We start from the raw sequence: 13,261 nt of genomic DNA, 5'->3' as shown, positions 1-13,261 counted from the left end.
CACAGGTGATCCTACATTTACTCAAAACAGCCAGAATCAAAGAGCCCATGGCAAAGGCACTGAGGCCCTGGGTCTTCTCTTCTGTAAAGAAGAATGTGGTTCCTGCCTAGAACAAGAGACTGGTCAGGAAGATCATTATTGCATCATATGTGACTGAGGATGTTGAGGGGTTTTGGGAGGTTCAAATTGCATTGCGTGGGCAACTAAACAGATATATTTTAGGCTGAGGGAATAGGCTTTGAAATGTCTAATGGTCCCATGATTCATCATTAGATCTTGGACATTTGTTTACACTCTCTGACATTTTGAGTAACTGCGTTTCAAATTAAGTGCTCACTGATGGCACAATCGTTGTCTCTGTGGACCTTCAGCCAGTGGATGAACTGCATTAGGATCCATTTCTTCTGTTTTCAGAACCTTTAAAAAGAGGCCAAGTTTAATGTTGGTGCCACAATCTCTGGATGGTACTTTAAGGCATAGTACTTATTTAAAAACCTATAGGAAACAACTGTACAGGCCTATCTACTGCACAATTACATGAGGGTTAGGCATATTTTGCCTGTTAACAGGTAATACACAACGACAACTGATTCCCTTCGGATAGAATTCAAAAGGCTTTTTTGGACTTCAGTGGATACTTTAAAAATCATTTTACCTACGGGGGCATTGTGGTGTGCAGTGTCTGGATTTGAAGGACCAGCTATTCAATGTGTGTATGTCATCTGCTTGCACAGACTGGAATATGTTCCGGGATTCATCCGATGTCATTGAGGAGTTTACCACATCAGTCACCGGCTTCATTAATAAGTGCATCGACGACAACGTCCCCACAGTGACAGTACGTACATTTCCAACCAGAAGCCATGGATTACAGGCAACATCCACACTGAGCTAAAGGCTACAGCTGCTGTTTTCAAGGAGTGGGACACTAATCCGGACGCTTATAGGAAATCCCGCTACAACCTCCAACAACGAGCCATGAAACAGGCAAAGTGTCAATACAGGACTAAGATTGAATCCTACTACACCAGCTCTGACGCTCGTCAGATGTGGCAGGGCTTGTGAACTATCATGGATTACAAAAAGAAAAGCAGCCGTGAGCTGCCCAGCCAGCCTACCAGACAAGCTAAATACCTTGTAAGCTCGCTTTGAAGCAAGCAACACTGAACCATGCACGAGAGCACCAGCTATTCCGAACGACTGTGTGATCACTCTCTCTGTAGCCCATGTGAGTAAGACATTTAAAACAGGTTAACATTCAAGGCCCAGCTGGCAAGTGTTATCACGGAAATGTTCAGCCTCTCCCTGACCCAGTCTGTTATACCGACATGTTTCAAGCTGACCACCATAGTCCCTGTGCAAAAGAACGCCAACGTAACCTCTAAATGACTATCCCCCGTAGTACTCACATCTGTAGCCATGAAACATCAACACCATCTCCCCAGACAACCTGGACCCACTCCAATTTGCATACCGCCCCAACAGATCCACAGATGACACAATCGCTATAGCAATCCACACTGCCCTCTCCCACCTGGACAAGAGGAACACCTATGTGAGAATGCTGTTCATTGATTACAGCTCAGCGTTCAACACCATAGTGCCCACCAAGCTCATCATTAAGCTAAGGACCCTGGGACTGAACACCTCCCTCTGCAACTGAATCCTGGAATTCCTGACGGGCCACCCCCAGGTGGTGAGGTTAGGCAACAACATGTCTGCCACCTTGACCCGCAACATGGGGGCCCCTCAGGGGTGCATGCTTAGTCCCCTTCTGTACTCCCTGTTTACCCACAACTGTGTGGCCGCACGACTTCAACGCCATCATTAAGTATACTGACAACACTGCCGTCTGTGATCAGGCCTACCACCGCTGGCAATGAGAAAGCTTGTAGGGAGGAGGACCGAGACCTGTCAGTGTGGTGCCTGGACAACAACCTCTCCCTTAAAGTCAGCAAGATAAAAGAGCTGATTGTGGACTACAGGAAACGGAGGGCCAAGCATGCCCCCATTCACATCAACAGGGCTGTAGAGGAACGGGTTGAGAGTTTCAAGTTTCTTGGTTTCCACATCACTAAGGATCTATCATTGTCGACACACACGAACAGTCACAAAGAGGGAACGACAATGACTCGTCCCCTCAGGAGGCTGAAAAGATGGGCCCTCAGATGGCGTGGGCGCTAAGCTCCTCAATTTCTACAGCTGCACCATTGAGAGCATCTTGACTGGCTGAATCACCGCTTGGTATAGCAACTGCAAAGTGCTACAGAGGGTGGTGCATCCGGCCGAGTACATGACTGGGGCAAAGCTTCCTGCCATCCAGGACCTCTATACCAGGCATTGTCAGAGGAAGGCCCTACAAATTCTCAAAGCCTCCAGCCACCCGATTCATTGACTGTTCTCTCTGCTACCGCACAGCAAGTGGTACCGATTCACCAAGTCTGGAACCAACAGGACCCTGAACAGCTTCTACCACAAGCCATAAGGCTGCTAAATAGTTGGCCAAATAGCTACCCGGACTATCTGCATTGACCCTTTTTACACCATTTTCTTTTATTACTCATCACATATCCGTCTGCTACTGTTTATATCTATCATGTTGCCTTGTCACTCTATCCCTAGTTTTATGAACACATACCTCAATTACTTACTGGTACCCCGTGTATACAGCCCAGTTATCATTACTCATTGGGTATCTATTATTACTTTTCTATTATTTCTCTATTTTCGTTGTCTCTACATTGCCACTGTTAGTCTACACCTGTTGTTTACGAAGCATGTGACAAATAAAAAATATATTTGATATCATGTCAGATGTGTAGTAGGGTTGGGCCATATTTGAAAAGACCTCTTCTACAATATGCTACTCCAAATATTGCGACATTCAAAAATCTGTTAATGTCTAAATCATAAGAAATGTGTGTGCTTATTTACAATATTAGTTGCATTCTCATTAAATAATCTTAGTTAAATTAAGTCCAAATGAATTACAACATGAGACATGAATGCAATGACACCTTGCTGGCTTGGGGGGGGGGGGGGGGGGGTGGGGGGGGGGGGGGGGGGGGTGAAAAGCTTACATGATGAAAATATAGGATGTTATAAATTAGAGCCAAAGATGGACAAAGTGTATGGTCTCTCTCCAACTCACACAAAGAGGGGCTAAGGAAGGAGCGAGGGTAAGGAAGGACAGAGGCATGATATTGCAGAAACTGAACTGAGATAGATGTTAGTACCAGCCAGGCACTCGTGAAATCAAAACAGTAATTTCAATGTGTGCCTCCCCAGAGGAACCTTTGCCAATCAAGCCAAGGCATACAATGGGTGTGTTATAACGCAGTAAACTTACATCCAGTGACATGTTTTATATGAAATAATTCAGGGGGTTTGATTCATTAGATGGAAACAAATCATTCAACCAAGTATCGGCGTTGCTTGCTGCTGTGGTAAGCAAGCTTGTTAGCCTGCTTGCTAACAATCACAACAAGCATTTACTTAGCACACAAATCATGTATCGATAAAACATGCTTGAAATGTTCATAGCAATGGGGTTTGTTGGGAGGGACTACTGTAATAATACATGGCTGCACGTATTATGGCCTGTAGCGCAAGATTGAGTCTGATGACTAACGTTAGCTAGCTAGCTACAATATAGATGCGCAGCCAATAACTTAGCAGCTAACGTTAGCTAGCTAACTAGTGTGGCTGCTCTACTGGCTACTGTACGTAGTTAGTTCACTACATGTTGTGTAGTGAACATGCAGTACATGAATAACACTGAAAAAAAGGTTTATTATATAAATTAATAAAATTATCAATTAATTACACAAAGTCCTCCGTCATCTCACCTCCATTCGCTTCCCTGCACTATAATCTTCCTCTTTCATATTGCTCAGCATCTTGCAAAAACAATGTAGTAGATACCTGATCACATTGAAGATGTGAGTTTAGTGGTATACTGTTATAATTACTAACCTCTTGGTATCGAGTCGCATACTCCTTGGTCGCGCATTAGAAATAATATTATTAGCCAACCGTTAGCTAGCTAGCGTTGATATTAGCTGTTAGGGGATCGCTTCCTTGATTCTTTCTCCTGCAGCCGTTCTTGCTGATTCTGGGTCCTGTGTGGCACGTTCACATGCGTTCCATGTTGTTACAGTGGTGATTGTAGCTTGAAAGATAGCTATATGTTTCCTTCTTGCCAGTGTTCTCTCTACTCTAGATTAGGCAGAGATGTAAAGGGTTCCCGAATGAGTATGTAACAATACATTTCAAGACGCAACACAAGCGTTTTTTGTGCCGTTCACTCCTTTCGTTGACCCCTATCCCTGTTTATTGGTCTCCCAAACGTCTTCCAACGTGTTCTTGAGGTCTTCAAAACATGCAAAATGCCACATGATTTCGAGACAAAGCGTATTTAAAAAAACAACATCTTATTTCGCAGTTTAAATGTCTGCTGCGGTTTCCCCTATACATTCCAGTCAAAATGAAAGAGACAATCTGAATAGACGGGTAAACGTGGCTATTGTTCTCGTTTTCTATTGTGTGATTCTTGTTTTGTGGGTTTTTTATTAGCTCGTCAGCTACCTTGCTACCGATTTGAAGACACGATTAATCGTCCGTATGCTCTTGGTAAGATTTGAGGCCATCGTTCTCCATTTTTATCTCGAAAAAAAATTCATAAATAAATAAATAAATATAGTAAATAAAATATGGGGAGGAAAAATATTGCCGCGCCTCCCCTTCAAGGCGTCAGAAGCTAAGCATATGGAATTGTGGGATTTGTAGTATAAAGAGTGCAGAACCAACCAAGCCTTAACTGTTCCACTGAAAGGCTGCAAAGGAAGCCTTGTTGGACATTCAAATAATCAGTTAACATCTATGTATTCTGTGATGAATGGAGGATTGTGGAGAGCCGTGGGCATGTACTTTCTGTGTCTACAATATCCACAAACAAAAGTATGTGATGAAACTACATTTAAAAAAAGTGAAAAGATAGAAGGGTAGATTACCCCAGGGTTTCCCAAATTCGGTCCTGTCCTAACTCTACATCATGCTTTGATTATTTGAATCAGCTTATGTAATGCTAGAGTAAAAACCAGAATGTGCACCCAGAGGGGGACCCAGGACAGAGTTTGGGAAACCCTGGGTTACCCAATACCAGGTTGATGTTCCTTGGACAAATAGGTATGATGCCCTTAGGACGACATATAGGTATGGGATAATGTCATCCACCACCTGGCTCTCTGTCAACCTGTCTATATGATATATCCTGTCTATAGCAATTGAGCCTGGAGATGACATTAGGTATGGGACAACATAGAACATATAGGTATGATGTTTATGGGACAACATAAGATATGTGTTTCTGAATGAGTTTCCTAAACTTGAAAAAGCTTTCTAAAGTAAGACTTATTGTGGCTTTTCTCTCTCGCTCTAGTCAAGGGGCTTTACTAGCATGGGAAATATGTTTACATTGCCAAAGCAAGTGAAATGGATAAACAATAAAGCAAATACACTCACACAAGTTCCAAAAGAATAAAGACATTTCAAATGTAATACAGTGTTGTAGCGATGTGCAAATAGTTAAAGTACAAAAGGGAAAATAAATAAATATGGGTTGAATTTAAAATGGTGTTTGTTCTTCACTGATTGCTCTTCTCTTGTGGCAACAGGTCACACAACTTGCTGCTGTGATTGCACACTGATATTTCACCCAATAGATATGGGAGTTTATTAAAATTTGATTTGTTTTTGAATTCTTTGTGGGTTTGTGTAATCTGAGGGAAATATGTCTCTCTAATATTGTCATACATTTGGCAGGTTAGAAAGTGCAACTCAGTTTCCACCTCATTTTGTGGGAAGTGTGCACATAGCCTGTCTTCTCTTGAGAGCCAGGTCTGCCTACGGCGACCTTTCTCAATAGTAATGCTCACGGAGTCAAATCAAATGTTATCTGTCAAATGCGCCGAATACAACATGTGTACCCTTTCCCGTGAAATGTTTACTTTCAAGCCCCTATCCAACAATGCAGTTCAAGAAAGAGTAAAAAAAAATTGGAGTCTGTACATTAAGATATCCTTTATTTTGGGTCAGTCACAGTGGTCAGGTATTGTCACTGTGTACTTTGTTTACGGCCTAATTTCATGTCCGAATTTCATATTCCTTTTGATGGCATAGAAGGTCCTTCTTGCCTTGTCTCTCAGATCGTTCACAGCTTTGTGGAAGTTACCTGTGACGCTGATGTTTAGGCCAAGGTATGTATCGTTTTGTGTGTGCTCTCGTGTGGTTGTTTGTTTAGTGTGTTCCAATTTTCCCAGAAGTGGTTAGATTCTATGGATTCTTAAATTGCATTGAGCTGATTTCTGAAGTGCTGTTCGTTCTGTTTGCGTAGTGTATTTCTGTATTGTTTTAGTGATTCACCATAGTGAAGGCGTAGACCCAGGTTGTCCGTGTCTCTATGTTTTTGGTTGGACACGTTTCTCAATTTCTTTCTTAGATTTTTGCATTCTTCATCAAACCATTTGTCATTGTTGTTCATTTTATTTGGTTGTCTGTTTTGAAATGTTTAGATTTGATAGGCAAGCTGAAAGGTAAAATATACTGTTTAGGCTTTCTACTGCCAAGTTTACACCTTCACTATTACAGTGAAATGTTTTGTCCAAGAAGTTGTCTAAAGGGGATTGAATGTGTTGTTGCCTAATAGTTTTTTGGTAGGTTTCTACACTACTTTCCTTCTAGTTTTCTTAATATTGCACAGTTCCTTTGGCTCATGATTGAGTATCGCTCTGTTCCGGAAGACTGTGATTTTGCTGTGATCTGATAGAGGTATTAGTCAGCTGACTGAACACCCTGAGAGATTCTGGGTTGAGGTCAATGATCAAGTAATCTCCAGTACTACTGCCAAAGGATGAGCTGTAGGTGTACCTACCATAGGAGTCTCCTCGAAGCCTAACATTGACTATGTTCAGACCCAGCGTACGACAGAGCTGCAGGAGTTATGATCCATTTTTGTTGGTTGTTTTGTCATAGTTGTGTCTAGGGGGGGGGCATATTTGGGAGGGAATACTGTCACCTCCAGGTAGGTGTTTGTCCCCCTGTGTGCTGAGTGTCAGGTTTTTGTCCAGTTCTGGCATTTAGGTCGCCACAAACTAGAACATGTCCCTGGGTCTGGAAATGGCTGATCTCCACCTTAGGATGGAAAAGCTGTCATTGTTAAAGTATGGGGATTCTATTGGGGTGATATAGGTAGCACACATGAGGACATTTCTCTGTTGAGATCATTTCCTTATTAATTTCTAGCCAGATGCAAAATGTTCCTGTTTTGACTCATTTAAGCGTGGGTTAGGTCAGCTTTATAAGAAATTAGCGTACCCCCGGAGTCCCTTTCCTGTTTCACACCTGGATGTTTGGTGGATGGTACTACCAGCTCTCTGTAACTTAGAGGGCAACCAGTGGGTCTGTCTCCTCTATACCATGTTTCTTGTAGGATGACAAAGTTAGAGCCCCACAGTGGAGGTGTCATAATACCCATAAAACCTAGTTCCAATTGTTTTTCCACAGGGAATTTTATAAACACTTAATAAGGGCTGTGTTTCATGTAGGCTTACCCTTGCATGATGTTTTGATAAGCATGTAAAACTCTCGGACAAGGTGACTTATTTTTTCCCCACCTTTATTTAACCAGGTAAGCTAGTTGAGAACAAGTTCTCATTTTCAACTGCGACCAAGATAAAGCAAAGCAGTGTGACACAAACAACACATGGAATAAACAAGAGTACAGTCAATAACACAATAGAAAAAAAGAAAGTCTATATACAGTGTGTGCAAATGGCGTGAGGAGGTAAGGCAATAAATAGGCCATAGTAGCGAGGTAATTACAATTTAGCAAATTTACACTGGAGTGATAGATGAGCAAATGGCGATCTGCAAGTAGAAATACTGGTGTGCAAGAGAGCAGAAAAGTAAATAAAAACAATATGGGGATGAGGTAGCTTAGATTGAGTGGGCTATTTACAGATTGGCTATGTACAGCTGCAGCGATCGGTTAGCTGCTCAGATAGCTGATTTTTAAAGTTAGTGAGGGAAATATAAGTTTCCAGCTTCAGCAATTTATGCAATACATTCCAGTCATTGGCAGCAGAGAACTGGAAGGAAAGGCGGCCAAAGCTGGTGTTGGCTTTGGGGATGACCAGTGAGATATACCTGCTGGAGTGCATGCTACGGGTGGGTGTTGTTAAGATAAGGCGGAGCTTTACCTAGCATAGACTTATAGATGACCTGGAGCTAGTGGGTCTGGTGACGAATATGCAGCGAGGGCCAGCTGACTAGAGCATACAGGTCGCAGTGGTGGGTGGTATATGGGGCTTTGGTGACAAAACGGATGGCACTGTGATAGACTGCATCCAGTTTGCTGAGTAGAGTATTGGAAGCTATTTTGTAAATGACTTCGCCGAAGTCGAGGATCGATAGGATAGTCAGTTTTACGAGGGTATGTTTGGCGGCGTGAGTGAAGGAGGCTTTGTTGAGAAATAGGAAGCCGATTCTAGATTTAATTTTGGATTGGAGATGTTTAATATGAGCCTGGAAGGAGAGTTTACAGTCTAGCCAGACACCTAGGTATTTGTAGTTGTCCACATATTCTAAGTCAGAACCGTCCAGAGTAGTGATGCTAGTCGGGCGGGCGGGTGCGGGCAGCGAACGGTTGAAAAGCTAGCGTTTAAGAGCAGTTGGAGGCCACGGAAGGAGTGTTGTATGGCATTGAAGCTCATTTGGAGGTTTGTTAACACAGTGTCCAAAGAAGGACCAGATGTATACAGAATGGTGTCGTCTGCATAGAGGTGGATCTGGGAATCACCCGCAGCAAGAGCGACATCATTGATATATACAGAGAAAAGTGTCGGCCTGAGAATTGAACCCTGTGGTAACCCCATAGAGACTGCCAGAGGTCCGGACAACAGGCCCTCCGATTTGACACACTGAACTCTGTCTGAGAAGTAGTTGGTGAACCAGGCGAGGCAGTCATTTGAGAAACCAAGGCTCTTGAGTCTGCTGATAAGAATGCAGATTGACAGAGTCGAAAGCCTTGGCCAGGTCGATGAAGACGGCTGCACAGTACTGTGTTTTATTGATGGTGGTTATGATATCGTTTAGTACCTTGAGGGTGGCTGAGGTGCACCCGTGACAGCGGAGAAGGTATGGTGGGATTCGAAATGGTCAGTGATCTGTTTATTAACTTGGCTTTCGAAGTCTTTAGAAAGGCAGGCCAGGATGGATATACAGTGGGGGAAAAAAGTATTTAGTCAGCCACCAATTGTGCAAGTTCTCCCACTTAAAAAGATGAGAGAGGCCTGTAATTTCCATCATAGGTACACTTCAAATATGACAGACAAAATTAGAAAAAAAATCCAGAAAATCACATTGTAGGATTTTTAATGAATTTATTTTCAAATTATGCTGGAAAATAAGTATTTGGTCACCTACAAACAAGCAAGATTTCTGGCTCTCACAGACATGTAACTTCTTCTTGTAGTGGTGTGGTGTGGGGCTGTGCTTTGACAAAGTGGGTGGGGTTATATCCTTCCTGTTTGGCCCTGTCCGGGGGTGTCATCGGATGGGGCCACAGTGTCTCCTGACCCCTCCTGTCTCAGCCTCCAGTATTTATGCTGCAGTAGTTTGTGTCGGGGGGGCTAGGGTCAGTTTGTTATATCTGGAGTACTTCTCCTGTCCTATCCGGTGTCCTGTGTGAATTTAAGTATGCTCTCTAATTCTCTCTTTCTTTCTCTCTCTCGGAGGACCTGAGCCCTAGGACCATGCCTCAGGACTACAGGGCATGATGACTCCTTGCTGTCCCCAGTCCACCTGGCTGTGCTGCTGCTCCAGTTTCAACTGTTCTGCCTGTGAATATTATTATTTGACCATGCTGGTAATTTATGAACATTTGAACATCTTGGCCATGTTCTGTTATAATCTCCACCCGGCACAGCCAGAAGAGGGACTGGCCACCCCACATAGCCTGGTTCCTCTCTAGGTTTCTTCATAGGTTTTGTCCTTTCTAGGGAGTTTTTCCTAGCCACCGTGCTTCTACACCTGCATTGCTTGCTGTTTGGGGTTTTAGGCTGGCTTTCTGTACAGCACTTTGAGATATCAGCTGATGTACGAAGGGCTATATAAATCAATTTGATTTGATTTGAATCTTCTTTAGAGGCTCCTCTGTCCTCCACTCGTTACCTGTATTAATGGCACCTGTTTGAACTTGTTATCAGTATAAAATACACCTGTCCACAACCTCAAACAGTCACATTCCAAACTCCACTATAGCCAAGACCAAAGAGCTGTCAAAGGACACCAGAAACAAAATTGTAGACCTGCACCAGGCTGGGAAGACTGAATCTGCAATAGGTAACAGCTTGGTTTGAAGAAATCAACTGTGGGAGCAATTATTAGGAAATGGAAGACATACAAGACCACTGATAATCTCCCTCGATCTGGGGCTCCACGCAAGATCTCACCCCGTGGAGTCAAAATGATCACAAGAACGGTGAACAAAAATCCCAGAACCATTCGGGGGGACCTAGTGAATGACCTGCAGAGAACTGGGACCAAAGTAACAAAGCCTACCATCAGTAACACACTACGCTGCCAGGGACTCAAATCCTGCAGTGCCAGACGTGTCCCCCTGCTTAAGCCAGTACATGTCCAGGCCCGTCTGAAGTTTACTAGAGAGCATTTGGATGATCTAGATGAAGATTGGGAGAATGTCATATGGTCAGATGAAACCAAAATATAACTTCTTGGTAAAAACTCAACTCGTCGTGTTTGGAGGACAAAGAATGCTGAGTTGCATCCAAAGAACACCATACCTACTGTGAAGCATGGGGGTGGAAACATAATGCTTTGGGGCTGTTTTTCTGCAAAGGGACCAGGATGACTGATCCATGTAAAGGAAAGAATGAATGGGGCCATGTATCGTGAGATTTTGAGTGAAAACCTCCTTCCATCAGCAAGGGCATTGAAGATGAAACGTGGCTGGGTCTTTCAGCATGACAATGATCCCAAACACACTGCCCGGGCAACGAAGGAGTGGCTTCGTAAGAAGCATTTCAAGGTCCTGGAGTGGCCTAGCCACTCTCCAGATCTCAACCCCATAGAAAATCTTTGGAGGGAGTTGAAAGTCCGTGTTGCCCAGCAACAGCCCCAAAACTTCACTGCTCTAGAGGAGATCTGCATGGAGGAATGGGCCAAAATACCAGCAACAGTGTGTGAAAACCTTGTGAAGACTTATAGAAAACATTTGACCTCTGTCATTGCCAACAAAGGGTATATAACAAAGTATTGAGAAACTTTTGTTATCCACCATAATTTGCAAATAAATTCATAAAAAATCCTACAATGTGATTTTCAGGATTTTTTTTTCTCATTTTGTCTGTCATAGTTGTAGTGTACCTATGATAAATTACAGGCCTCTCTCATCTTTTTAAGTGGGGGAACTCGCACAATTGGTGGCAGACTAAATACTTTTTTGCCCCACTGTAGGTCTATAACAATTTGGGTCTAGAGTGTCACCCCCTTTGAAGAGGGGGACGACCGCAGCAGCTTTCCGATCTTTAGGGATCTCGGATGATACGAAAGAGAGGTTGAACAGACTGGTAATAGGGGTTGCAATAATGGCGGTGGATAGTTTTAGAAAAAGAGAAGGTCCAGATTGTCTAGCCCAGCTGATTTGTACAGGTCCAGGTTTTGCAGCGCTTTCAGAACATTTGCTATCTGGATTTGGGTGATTGAGAAGCTGGGGAGGCTTGGGCGAGTAGCTGCGGAGGGTGTGGTGCTGTTGGCCGGGGTTGGGGTAGCCAGGAGGAAAGCATGGCCAGCCGTAGAGAAATGCTTAATGAAATTCTCGATTATCGTGGATTTATCAGTGGTGACAGTGTTACCTAGCCTCAGAGCAGTGGGCAGCTGGGAGGAGGTGCTCTTATTCTCCATGGACTTTACAGTGTCCCAAAACGTTTTGGAGTTAGAGCTACAGGATGCAAATTTCTGTTTGAAAAAGATAGCCTTTGCTTTCCTGACTGACTATGTGTATTGGTTCCTGACTTCCATGAAAAGTTGCATATCGCAGGGATTATTCGATGCTATTGCAGTCCGCCACAGGATGTTTTTGTGCTGGTCGAGGGCAGTCAAGTCTGGAGTGAACCAAGGGCTATATCTGTTCTTAGTTCTACATTTTTTGAAAGGGGCATGCTTATTTAAGATGGTGAGGAAATTACTTTTAAAGAACGACCAGGCATCCTCAACTGATGGGATGAGATCAATATCCTTCCAGGATACCCGGGCCAGGTCGACTTAACAATATTTTCGGCTCAATTACTCAGATAAAAAACAAGCTAATTAATATCAACGTAGACATCATGCAAGACTACAAATCCCTGCATGCTACTGCACCTCATCTCTAGCTGACACCTTTGGTAAGAGGTATTGTGTCAACTTAAAACTTGCACAAGACAGTTCACAAAATTGTTGACTTAAAGAAATGTAACCAATTTATTCATTACTAAATGTAGCTAACATCAGATAGTTAATCCAGAGATTCTTACTTTTGCTTTGATTTGGCAGTCTCGTCCAGATCATCATGGCATTTGTAGTTCTTTATGATAGTCACATTATCAGCTAATTAGCATTCTATTTTTTGGCAGGTAAATACAGGTGAATATATTGATACGTCTCCTTGTCCTAGAGTGAATTACAGTTATCAAAATGTCACTCCAGGGTAAGCCTACACAAAACACAGCCCTTGTTTTAAGTGTTTCTATAATCCCCTATGTGGAAAATGAATGATGGAAAAGTTATTGGAACGATGTTCTTGTTTCACCGCTAGGCTTTATGGGTATTATGACTCATACTGTGGTACTCTGTACTGAGATAGAAAAAAATATTTCTCACATTTAATTATTACTAACTTATTTTCTAAGCATATTGTTCTTGTCTAAGAGACAAAATACTGTCCAGTGTGGTGCTGTAAATACATAGCTATGTGTATCCTGCATTATTATTTTGTGTAAGCTATGTACAACACGGATTTAACTTTGTACATCTGAATGAAATAGTTTCTGTTTTGCTTTATCCTTTGATACTTCAGGGTGCTGTTCCTCAACCATAAAACATGAACAGTCTCTAACCCTCCAACGTGAGTGTAAGTTAAATAAAGCGTATGAATATGAGTAGCCCAACTAGGCAATATCCAATGATTTCTTATCAACAGAAA

At 42.8% G+C, this 13,261-nt stretch overlaps 1 protein-coding gene across 2 annotated transcripts in view; it reads right to left on the bottom strand.

Annotated features, from left to right (window-relative positions):
• The window catches only part of LOC109893275 (F-box/LRR-repeat protein 19-like), a 29,570-nt gene extending 24,888 nt beyond the window's left edge, over window positions 1–4,682 (bottom strand). For both annotated transcript variants that reach the window (XM_020486412.2, XM_020486413.2), the window contains exon 1: window positions 3,976–4,682. The gene's annotated coding sequence lies outside the window, so the exon portion shown is untranslated. The remainder of the gene's footprint in view (window positions 1–3,975) is intronic.
• Window positions 4,683–13,261: the final 8,579 nt, after the last annotated feature.

Source organism: Oncorhynchus kisutch, linkage group LG6, assembly GCF_002021735.2.
Source record: "Oncorhynchus kisutch isolate 150728-3 linkage group LG6, Okis_V2, whole genome shotgun sequence".
Lineage (NCBI taxonomy): Eukaryota > Metazoa > Chordata > Actinopteri > Salmoniformes > Salmonidae > Oncorhynchus > Oncorhynchus kisutch.
This window is presented reverse-complemented; position numbering and strand designations above follow the sequence as displayed.